This window comes from Montipora foliosa, chromosome 8 (genome assembly GCF_036669935.1).
Source record: "Montipora foliosa isolate CH-2021 chromosome 8, ASM3666993v2, whole genome shotgun sequence".
Lineage (NCBI taxonomy): Eukaryota > Metazoa > Cnidaria > Anthozoa > Scleractinia > Acroporidae > Montipora > Montipora foliosa.
In genome coordinates this window covers 49,089,752-49,101,895 of record NC_090876.1, presented here as the reverse complement: position 1 = coordinate 49,101,895, position 12,144 = coordinate 49,089,752, and the positions used below count along the sequence as shown (strand labels likewise).

Below are 12,144 nucleotides of genomic sequence, written 5' to 3'. Positions count from 1 at the left end.
AACCTCGTTCTTTCTTTACGACTTGAGGCTTGGTCATTTCCGACGTTGCAGATTTGTAGAGAATGGGAAAGACATGAACCAAACATCAAAACACACTCGCAGAACCATGTTTCAATGATTGAACCTTGTTGTTCCCTTATCTAAAGTTTCTATACGTACTTGACGCCTGCCTAGGTTTTCATTATGAGTTTCTCCCACTGGGGATTTGCGTTGAGAAATTTTTCTACGTTTTTAAGTCCCTTTATATGTGCGCCGAAAAAGTAAAAACAAGGAAACGTGTTATAAACAAATGATGGAGGGCTAGTTATGTCTTCTCTCGAGCTTAATATGGTTTAGCATGATTATGGGTTTATCAAATCCGTTAGCTGAAGGTCCTCCTCGACTAGACACTTAAATAAAGTTCCTCTCCTCTCTTTCGTTCCGGCAGTATAAAAAACAAACTTATACAGTCAGTACTTTTCTCCCGCCCCTAGCAAGAAAAATGATATCACTTCTATTCCTAAAGTAGCGCGAGCAACACACCGGAAGTGAAAATACGGCGTAAAATCGCGCGAACCGGAAATAAAACCTGCGGGAAAAAAGTGTCTTTATCTCGAAAATTTGCTCGGTGACCTATGATGATTTCTTGCATGCACGTATCATTCACGATGGTACTTCTAAGTTATCTAGTTCTGCGATGTATCTTAAATTCTACTGGATAACTTTTTGTCATATACTCTTTAAGAAGTTAAATAATTTAGGTATATTTCCAACAAAGAAATAAAACTTACTTTTTTTACTTACTTTTTCGGATAATTTTCAAAGACTGAAATAGACCAATTTCGATATATTAAAATTCAGTCCAAAACAAAAAGGCATCATCTCGAGGCTCTGGGGAATAAACTCATACAAATCCTTATCTTTATTCCCCAGAGCCTCGAGATGGTGTCTTTTGTTTAGGACTGAATTTTAATATATCGAATTAAGTCTATTTAGAGGGCCTTTTTGTGGACCTGGCGTGTTGCAATGGTAACCAATATGACACCATGAGTGCCCTTAAAGTATTACCAGACAACAGAGTTGCAAAGATATTTATAGTTTGCCTACACCATGAAATATCCTTCTTTGGTATTTTTCATCGTTTTGCAAACACTATAGCAACGAAAAACCCTTTCGAGCCTCCTGTGGCGCTCTCCACTGAAGTCACGAAAGAGGCAACTTCAAAGTGCTCTTGTTACCTTTTAATAGGGAACTGGACAAAACGGTAATTATTTAGAGAAACTTTTTCTAGAACGTACTTTCCCTTTTAGGCCCGGACATGCAAAAGGCTTCAACATTTGCTTCAACATCAGTTCGATTTTTTCGAACAGCGATGTCGAAACGGTTTGCCACGCCCTTTCAACCGTGTTAAAACATGTTGAACCGACGCAAGTGGTCTACTTTGAAAAATTAGAATATATTATGATTTTTTTTATCTGATAGCCAGAGAAGAAAGATGTCATCCTGTGACAACGGAAACTTTTAAGTAAGTTCTGCAAGGTAGCTAGCCATGGACGGAATGTGCTGTAAGTAACGCGAAAATGTTGTTTTTAACTTTACACGGTCTCAGAATGCTCAAGCTTTAAATATTACTGTTTTAAATAAAACCCCTCATCTCAACTTTCTTGGCCATTTTTATGCTAGGGTATTTAACTTCGCCTCGAGACGATTTTATTGGGTCTTTCTCCTTTTCTGAAGAGAATAGTCGTTTAGAAAATGCCCAAGGACAACTTGTTACGAAGATTTGCCGTTTTCAAAGACTTTCAGTTTTTGTAATCGAATTGAAGGTGACGTTGATTGAGCTTCGCTTTGTAATTAATTCCAAGGCTTACACAGGTTGGTTAATGATTTTACAAGTTTTGCACCTCCTTTATTCAAAGTTAATTATAGACAGGAATCGTAAGCAATGGGAAATAGGGTTTTTTTTTTACAGAAGGGCCCACTTTGCTAAATAATAGTCAGAAAACGGCCGCCCACTTCTCCGGACCAGATTAAATCTAGAACTATGGGCTCAATTTCCGAAATGAAACTAAATAATTACAGGTCTTAATTATAATTTTTTTACTTAGTAGATTTTTACAATGCTGTCAAATCTGATCAATCTTGCGATGTGTTTAGACATGAATGTATTATTCAAATATTGTGTTAATTTTCCATATTTTATCCACATTACGCTCGAACGCTAAAGCCATAACATCAAAGTGAACTTGCTGCTGACCCAATCGTGGGTACACAGCAATTTTTTTGATAAACCTTAGTTCATTTGAGTTTCACCACACGGGTGGTGGGGGACACCATACAGAAAAGTTCCGATAATTTTTGACAATTCTTTACTTGTACAAATCCCATAATACACCTTTTTTACCCCCCGCCCCAATTTTGCATAATCATTGTTTGCAATTTCTTCTGGGACATTAACATGTCTCAAGAGAAATCGAAAACAATGCCGATGCAAATTTTTGGCGCGTAAAAGAGGTGTATTCTGGGATTTGTGTAAGTGGACTATGTGCCTTTTACAAGGACAAAGCAGAATCCCAGGAACTCCATAGACCGATTGCATAAATGGCGGCCAAAAATGTATTCTTTTGTTTATGTGCTAATTAGACTCACTAGCCTCGCTCTCGAACGATATTTCTATTGTATTTTGTCCATGCAAACGAGGCTAGTGAGTCTAATTAGCACATAAACAAAAGAATACGTTTTTGGCGGCCATTTATGCAATCGGTCTATTCCCTACTCTTTGCGAAACTAACTGCCGGTGTGGATTCTTAAACGTCGGTTTCAAGCCCTTGGCCGAGAAGACTTGAAAGTCTTGCATGTCATTACAAAGGAGCACCTTCGTCGTTTAAGATCGCGCGGGAGTATTAATTGGTGCATTCGGGATTAAAACCCGCGACCTTACGCACTGTAGCTTTATACCTAACCGGTTGGCGGTTCAGTAAATGAATGGTTTTTGGCCGAAAGCCAGTTTATTTTAGGCTATATAAATCTTTCTCAAACAAGGTTTACTTTAGTTGCCTTCTTTCAAAAGGTTTTAGTGGGTGATCAAATGATCAGATGATTTTAAACACTAATTCATGGTACAGAGACGATTAAGGATGGGGAAGGTGTGACGTGCTGTCACAGTAATGGCAACATCTGGAACGCATGACCAGTAGCGTCCGGACCATATGTTCCGAAGGACAAACACAGGACTAGGATAAGCTAATTTTAGATTTTCATTATTGCCTTCTATTTTAGCGAGGGTATAATAAGGTACATTGAAGTACATTGAACCTATTTTCCCTTCATCACGATGGAAGCATTTATTTCAACGATCACGAGTTCGGAGTTTCGTTTTGGTCTTTTGGTCGATATCAACAAGACATTCGACTTAACAACCGCCGGGGACGTGATATGAAATAATTTCGAGGCCAAAACCAGAATTTTTAGCTTATGCATACCCACAAGGTAAAATCCTTTTAATAGGTCATTTCCGAGTCCATGTTTACCTTCTTTGCAAAGCGAGTCTAAGCGCGAAGTCATTCATATGTAAAGTAGAACCAATTACCATCACAAAAACTTCGCACCTAGACTCGCTTTGAAGAGGAGGCAGACATGAACTCGGAAATGGCCCAATCGCCGTTAAATTAAGTATTTGACTGAACAAAAGAGGCAGTATCCACAAATTAAGACGAAGGAAGGCACATTTACAAATCAAATTTTTCATTGCCACTGTTTCTCTTTTTCGATAGTTTCTTTATAATACATACACAAAGCACGTTTCAATACTTCACTTTAAAATCGCAAGCTCAGAAACTCCGCACTCCACTCGCTGTCTCCTCGATCAACCAGGTAAGACTTAAAGATAAAAATAATAAATTAAAAAGGAAACAAATTAAAAAAAGTATAGCGAACAAATTTTAAATAACCCAGAGCTCAGCCTCACTTGTTTTTTTTCCCCTTTAAACTTTGTTCTTCTGAAGATGGCAAATGACATTGCTTTCTTCATAATCAGGGAGAGCGCTCAACTCGTGGACTTTACTTTTAAGCTGATACCCAACTGGCAAACAATTACCAGCTTGCTATTCAAGTAGGAGAGTTAGTTCAACTCGGCTCAATTGGTCCGCTTTTAATAAAAACCAAGCTTTATATACCGTATCGATTTCAATGTCAAACTTGAAACTATTGAAGTTAACTGGGTGTTGATATCAGACCGTCAAGTGACGAGGTTCCGAGCTCAGTTCGTTGCATGCGATTAGACAAAAGATGGCTTCTTAATATCAAGAATAACACAGAGCTTGTTATTTTTTAAGTTTTAATTAACTACTCTTCTGGCTTCAAATAGCAAAATATTATGCCGAAACAAAATTACAACATTCCGAACACTACTATACGCACGTAAATCACAAAAGCATGGGCGGATGCAAATGTAGTTCTTTGTCATTATGCACGTTTTGAAGGTTAGATGATTTTCTCCGCGAATGAAGTAAAAGAGCCTAAAAAAGAGCAACGACCACCACCACAGGAAAGTTATAATTATGTTTGTAAAAAATACATTCGCATTGTTTTAATATTTCTTGATTTTAAGAAAATGACGAAACCTTTGAGTTTGTGAAACATGTTTCGACAGAAACGTCTGCCATCCTGAGTTGATTGTTTTAAGCTGATACCACTCAGGAAAATGTTTACTACCGTTTCAGAAATGAAGTACCGTCGGGTGTGCTAAGTCGAGGGCGAAGTGAATATCGAAGTCGATATTCACCGAGCCTGAGGGGAATGATTGTTTTAGTTTAATTGAGGAGTTCAAATTAATTAAGACGAGAAAGAAATTAACAAAGATAAATGACCAAGACGAAGGAAAATTTAAAAACAAAAACCATGCAAATATATCAACAAATCATTCCAGTGTCCTGAATGAAGGACTTATTATTGCAGTCATAGTGCTAGAAAATCATCCTGTAATCAATCAGTGCTGATTGATGGTTCGTCGTGAAGACTGATTAAGGTGATTCCCTTGTTTTGCACTGCGCATCTCATACTGCGCATAACATTGCAACCAGTCTAAGATGGCGGCGTTTCTTGCCGGCCATCTGAAGAGAGACAACAAAAGCCGCTTTTTGCTGTTCAAAAGCTTTTTATAAGCGCAATCATGATAACTCTTCTTGGTTAAGAAGTTGTTGTTTTGGAACTCACCTCAGTGCTTTCGCGCAAAATGATCATTTTGAAGCCGAAACTGGCCCCATGGCACTCTTGGCGTCCATTTGTCGTCGCGTTGTGAAGAAACGCAGTGACCCCTACTTTGTAATGGTTTTATTTATTTGTAATAGGTGCGCGGAAAACATATTTTAAGGAGAAAAAAAGTTGGTCAGAAGATTGAAGTTGTGGTATTTACAGTATAAATGACGTGAAATCAGGTACCCATGGTCGTACGAACTTCCATATGCATTATATCCTTGAGTCAACCTTTGCGCGTATCTTTCTATAATTAGAACTAACCTTTCAGAGGGAGACTCACATTTACATTAATTTGCACAATTGGCATACATTGTTTTTGCTATCTTTGTCTACGTTAGGCAATTACTTTATTCTGATTGGCCATTTAAAACAGTGCGTAAAGAGCCGAAGAGCTAATAGAGAGATACGCGCAAAGGTTGACTCATGGTGCTTGTATTGGAAAGGCAAGCTTCTACTCATGGGCTCCTGGTGAGACTGCAGCGCAGTTAGAACCAGGCTGCAAGGTGATGACTGTAGTTTTCCGATTTGCTTACAATTTCTTTGCAAGATTGAGAAATTTGAAATCACTTTACTAAAAGGGTATAACCCGGACAAACAAGTCGGCTCATTTTATATAACAACAACAAGATTTCCGGTTGATGAAGTTTCGAGCGCTTCTCTCGAGATTCAGTAGAAAAACATTTAGAATAAAGGGCACGCAGCGCAAAAGCAAGCACTGTGACTCCATCTTTTTATTGCATTTTTTTGTCCTGTGTATGAATATCAATAGCCCTTTCCACGGTTAGTTTTTCTCACTTGCATTACAATACAATCTAGCATGTATGTGAGGCAATTTCGGGCTATTTTGTAGTTTTTACCCGAAATTACCTCGTATCCACGTTAGATTACATTGTAATGCAAACGAGAAAAACTAACCGTGAAAAGGGCTATCATTGTGTCAAGTTTGACAAAAATCTCAGTACATGGTATGTCATTTTTAAGGGAATTACCTTGATGTATGCTTGATAACTCCAAGTCTTGGGAATTAAGAAAATAAATTTAAGGAAATATTGACTAACTGCGCTAACCAACAAATTACTCTGAAAACTGATGCCAAATTCAATATTGTAAAATCAAATTTAATGGTATACCTCTAGAAATGCAAATGATGTGTTTGGAGAAAATTATTGAAATTCGAGTTGAAAGATCTCCATGGATAACAAAAAGTCAATTTCATCGCCTGGGCAAATATATAAAAGGAATAAATAGCACGAAACAGGACGATGAGAATATAAGATCACTGATATTTCATTTCACAGCTTACCTTTGAAGGTAAGTCCATGAAAATCTCTTGAAACATAACCGATCAAGCAGTACCGATTCGTGCACTAACTCATGTAAGACAACTACGAGACTTTGGCTATAATTTTCACAGTTTCCTAGTTCTTATAATATAGATTGAATCTAAAATAAATTTAGATTTCTAGTACAGAAAGTCGCCTGAGGAAAAAAGCAATGTTAAATTTACGCACTTATTACTGTCACAATTTTCGAAAGTACCGGTAGTCATTTTTTTGTCATATTTGTTTTCGAATGCGGCAGGGAAGAATAAAGTGCGTTTTATTAATGTAGGTCCATTCTGTAATTAGAATACCGAAAGTGTGTTTTTAATCCGCAAAGGGATTGTCTAATCAGAGATCGGGATTTAAAAGTCCACTCGAGTTAATTGAGTGGCGCAATTCAGTACAGAGTCCAGCCAAAATATCTCAGAAATAAATATTCCAGTATAAGGCCAACTGTGTCTGATCCTATTCGACTTGAACCATTCACGGCTATTTTGCTTCACTTGTTTATTAAAAGGCTCTACAACTCCAAAAAAATAAAAAAAAAGACCGTGCCTTTCCCTTTAATCAAGCACTACATGAAAAGCCACTGATTTGGATTATGTCGACAGCGAAATGGAGCGAAGGAGAGACACTTGGAGGGAGAGAGGGAAAGAGAGGGTAATTTTTAATTATCCTCTGCAGTAAGCTTTGAAATCACTGGCAGTACATGTATCTCTAGTTTAAGTCTGACTTTTTAAAGCCATCTGCATGTCTGATCGCTGAAAAATGAAAACCTCTCATTTTCTTATTCATACGACAGTTGCACTTATAACAAAAAGATCTGTTAAGTCAACCGGGCAGCAATGCGTAAATGGTCGCAAGGCTAATTTCGATCCACTTTGTTTTTAATGGCCCACAAACTGTCGCGGCACATGTCATTGGGCGGCAGCGGCAGTGAAGTTAATTTTTTGAGTTGATTGGAGGTTCGCAATGCATTTAATTTAAAAGCGCAATAACGCCTTGATTTGCTTAATGCACTCGTGCATGAAGGGACTGAAAAACTCCCCATTGCTAACAAAAGGAGAGCAACTACAATCATGAATCGGGACTCGGGAGTACTCGGAAAAACCCGAGTGCTCTATTCTGAATTGCAGTGGTCGAAACTACGACCTGACGATTTCTAATTTGGGTCCTCTGCCACCGAGTTATACTACGAGACGAGCTCGGCCATGAAACAAAGGATTTATTGGACAATTGTCCTGCTATACTGCTTAAGACTAAACTTATCGAAACGGTGAATTCTAGCTCAATATTAAAAGTTATGACTAAGATGGAAAATAAGAACCATGCTCTTTGCAATTTACTGTTTGATGTTATTTCTTCCGTTGAGCCTTTGTCCTCCGGCTGGTCTTCGATCCTTGTTTTTCAGGGCTTGTTTTTCATGCGCCTTGATATTGTTTCTTTACCGTCCTTCTGCATGAAACAAAAGAGAACCTCTAGTAAAACCTTTCAAGTGGTTCAAAGTCGTCAGAGGGGATGTCTATTTTGGAAAGGATGTAAGGTCATTCGTATAGATACGAGATCATTCAATTGTGTCTTGTTGTTTACTTAAGTTGACGCAGTCATCGCAATGTTTGTTTAAATCAGATTGATCAAACGTAACGTGGCTGAACACAGTTTCTCCGCGGCCAACGCCATTCATTAAAGGCCGGACGGATTTTGAAAGAAAACAATTGTGCCAAACTTTTTTTTTCTCCTTCTCGTGAAAATCCTGGATTTACTTCCATTACTTCAACGTCGTAGTTCTTTAGAAGGAAAACCTAGCAAAATGCTGCGCATGCGCATTCGCTCCAAAAAAAATTGAGACCAACAGCTGTTGACTGTTTTACCAAATTTCTCGCAAACCCGTCATTAGATTTTGCAGAAATTTAGAATTTAAATAGTTCCGACTTCTAATAGTCGTCTATCAAAGAAAGTCAGAAATTTAACGGACAAATATTTGGGAAAGCTAAAAACGTCTATCAGCTAATTATGAAAAACCCGTTTTCTGTTGAAATTCTATGATAACAGCTGATAAACTTTCTTTATTGCAATTATTTTTAGTACGCAAATGCTGAAGGGTGTTTTGAACTAGCATCGTTACCATGGTAACAGCCTGCAGAGCACTTAAACTGTGAAAAATATAAACCTTCGTGGTGGTACTTATCAGTGACCAAGTTTGAGCTTCCACGGAAAATTTTGCGTAAATATGGCAGAAATGGAATTATGTGTGCTTGAAAACTGTGTTCAGTCACCTAAGGTAATTCCCTTGAAAATGACGAACTATCCAGATTTTTGTCAAACTTGGCACAATTGATATTCATACACAAAACATAAAAAAATGCAATAAAAAGATGGGGTCACAGTGTTTGTTTTCGCGCTGCATGCCCTTTTTTCTAAGAGTACATTCTTTTGGGACTCTTCCGGAACAGGAATACTCAGAATAGACGGTAATCGTGTTCTTTTGGGACCAATTCGGCGGATTCGTTCTTTTGGGAATTGGTTTTCCGTGTATTCTGTTATTCGTAAACTGGAATAAGAATAACTGGAATAGTCCCAAAAGAATGCGCCCTAAGTGTTTTTTTTTTGCCAGATTACTCGAGACCTTGATCAACCGGAAAAGTTGTTGTTATATAGCAAAAGCTACTGACTATTACTGAAAACTTGAGCCTAGTTGTTTGTCCGGTCTATAATCTTTGAGTAAAGTGATTTCAAATTGCTCAATCTTGCAAAGTATTGTAAGAAAATTGGATCGCTACAGTCATCACCTTGCACTCAGTTTCTGGCTCCCAATTCAGTTCAGCACGTCATTTATATCTAAATACAGTACTATAACTTCTACTATCCAACTTTTTTTCTCTTTAAAATATGTACCTATTACGAGTAAATAAAAAGATTAATTCCTAATGATCATTTACAGCGAAAGGACTGGAGCGAGTTCCAAAACAACAACTTCCCAACCGAGAAGAATTATCATGATTGCGCTTAAAAGCTTTTTAACAGCAAAATCAGCCTTTGTTGTCTCTCTTCCGATGGCCGGCGAGAAACGCCGCCATGTTCGAAGTCGGAATGTTATGCGAAGTATTACATGCGTGGTGCAAAACAAAGGAATCATCTTAAACGATCAGCTACCAGCAAACTGCTAACTGTGTCGATGGATTTTGTAAACCTATGGCAATTTTTAGCTTTATCGATCAGTACTGGTGAACAGGAAATTTGTTAAATGTCATGCTCATGTCAGTTGTATGAGGGCGTATTTTCTTGTAATAGCTGCGTACTGACCCATGTTTTCAGACGCCAATGTGTTAACGTCACAACGACATTCAGAAATTTCTCGATTTTATGAAATTATGTGTACACCTGCAACGTATTGAGTACAAACAGAAAACGTCTGACTTCGACACAATCGGCCGAAGAGACACCCTTGCTTGACCGTTATATTCAAAACAGTTCACTTTATATACTTGTGACACTAAAGGTAAGCTAAACAATTACAAAACACCTCGAAATTTCTCACTTTCTCTCCTCATCGGAGAGGGTAAAACATTCTGGCTGAAACGGGCGATAATTGCCCGGGAAAGCTCCATCGCAATTGGCAGGTTTCTGTCAAGACGCGCGGCCCGATTGGCTGCGGTGTTTATCAGGACAAGTTATACCATCTCGCGAGGTAGTATAACTCTGCGTGAATTTCCGCTCGTAAAGGCGAGAAAATCCCTTGTTTTTGCTGGTGAAAACAGCTTGCATTTTTAACTAGCTAAAACCAAGACGAGGTGTTTTCACTGTATTTCCGGACTTTTCCGGCTTTATCTAATTAAAATTGTCCTAGTGAAAACACAACCAATATTTCCTATTTTGAAAGTTTCATTCTGTGGTGAAAGGTCTGTAAATGAGTCAAGTCTTAAGTGTGAACGCAGCGTTATCTGTTTCCATGTTCATCCTAGAGCCCGGCATAATGGGACTCATTATGGCTCTTGGTTCATCCTAAAGATGAACGCATTCAGGATTTCATTTGGAATCGTCAACTCAATTTGCCTTGTCATGCCGGCAAACGCGATAAACTGATGAACCGCAGTTTTTACTGACGACGAAGTAGAAATGATAGAGTCGTCTCATCCACTCATTTTGGGCTATAACAGCGAAATAGTTTTTTCTGCAGACCTGCAGATGTCAGGAGATGTGTTTTAAAAAGTCGCACTGCCGACTGTTGTATCTGCTCACAGAGTTAATCTAACACATACTACGTGAATTTTAATGCAAAGCACCGGCGCAGCTGTTATTTCCATCAGATCATTATTCGTTCATGTTTTCATCCAAACTTCAGTTATATTGAGTTCCGTCCATATTACACTAATCTTGTTGATGCCTCACGCGTAATCTGGTTCTTGATATTACAAGAATAATCAAAGAAGAATTGTCATTTGAAACCAAAAGTTTTCACGTGGGAAGAAGGACTATGTAATCATTTGCGCTCGGGGGTCTGAAAGCTTGTTAGTTTAGCTGACAATAGAGTATAAGCATCTTAGAGCAGTACAATTAACTGGTTATTGTACGTGAGTGTTCATGATATGTCAGAAAGAATAGGTTTTTCGTGCTTAAAATTTATCATTTATACTTATTTTTCTCAATATTTGTAATAAAATTTTACTTACATGTCCGTAAACACAACTTACACGATGCAAGACTCCGTTGGCTCATTGAAAAACACATTTCTCACAAAGTTTAACTATTGCGACAAAACATTTCTTAAAAAACGTTGTAATATTACAAAAAAACGACGACGTTTCGACGTTGGCTAAAATTCACTATCAAATCAAAAAGTGTTTGTAAGTTACAGTCTAAAAATACTAATAAGAATAATCTGTGATAAAATAGGTGTAACGTAAAAAAAAGAAAAGAAAAAGAAAATATTTGAAACAAAGAGTTTAGCACTTATGGAGTCCGTCAGGATATTTAAATTAGGCTTTAGACGGACGGACTCCATAAATGCTAAACTTTTCGCTTACTTTTTTCTTTTCTTTTTTTCTTACGTTAAATATTTTTAATCACCCATTGTGCAAGCATGCAAGCAGTGTGTTTATTTTTTGCGAACACGAGCAGTTGTAAATTTTTTCTTGCGAGCAGCGAGCACTTGAGAAAATACAGATGGCGAATAGCGAGCACTTAAGAAAAAACACAGATGGCGAGCAGCGAGCACTTCGAGTAGTTCGTAAATATTCCGCTAGCCGGAATTTGTACCAAGTAATAGCTAATCAGAGCTGTCACCTCCAAAACAGGACAATAGGTGCAAAGTTAGGGCGGTTCAACCAATCCCAGCAGCTTACAGCCAATTGTCCTCTGCTTGATGCCAAATTACGTCACGTAGCTTCACGTGAGTCAGTGGGTGTACTTCAAGAGCTTTCAAATCTCTCAAGGTGATCTACTAGATCCAAAGCCTACGATCAAAAGTTTTCCATCTCTGTCTAAATCGTCGCTAAAATGGAAGGTATGGTTTTTTGGTTATATAGTTCCTATGAAATGTAAATAACGTGACATTCAGTCTCACAAGCATTTTGGGCTTTGGTTGCAA

At 38.0% G+C, this 12,144-nt stretch overlaps 1 protein-coding gene across 1 annotated transcript in view; it reads left to right on the top strand.

Annotated features, from left to right (window-relative positions):
* The window catches only part of LOC137968075 (uncharacterized), a 73,406-nt gene that overhangs the window by 2,684 nt on the left and 58,578 nt on the right, over positions 1 to 12,144 (top strand). The window contains exon 2 of the mRNA XM_068814700.1: positions 1,462 to 1,504. The gene's annotated coding sequence lies outside the window, so the exon portion shown is untranslated. The remainder of the gene's footprint in view (positions 1 to 1,461; positions 1,505 to 12,144) is intronic.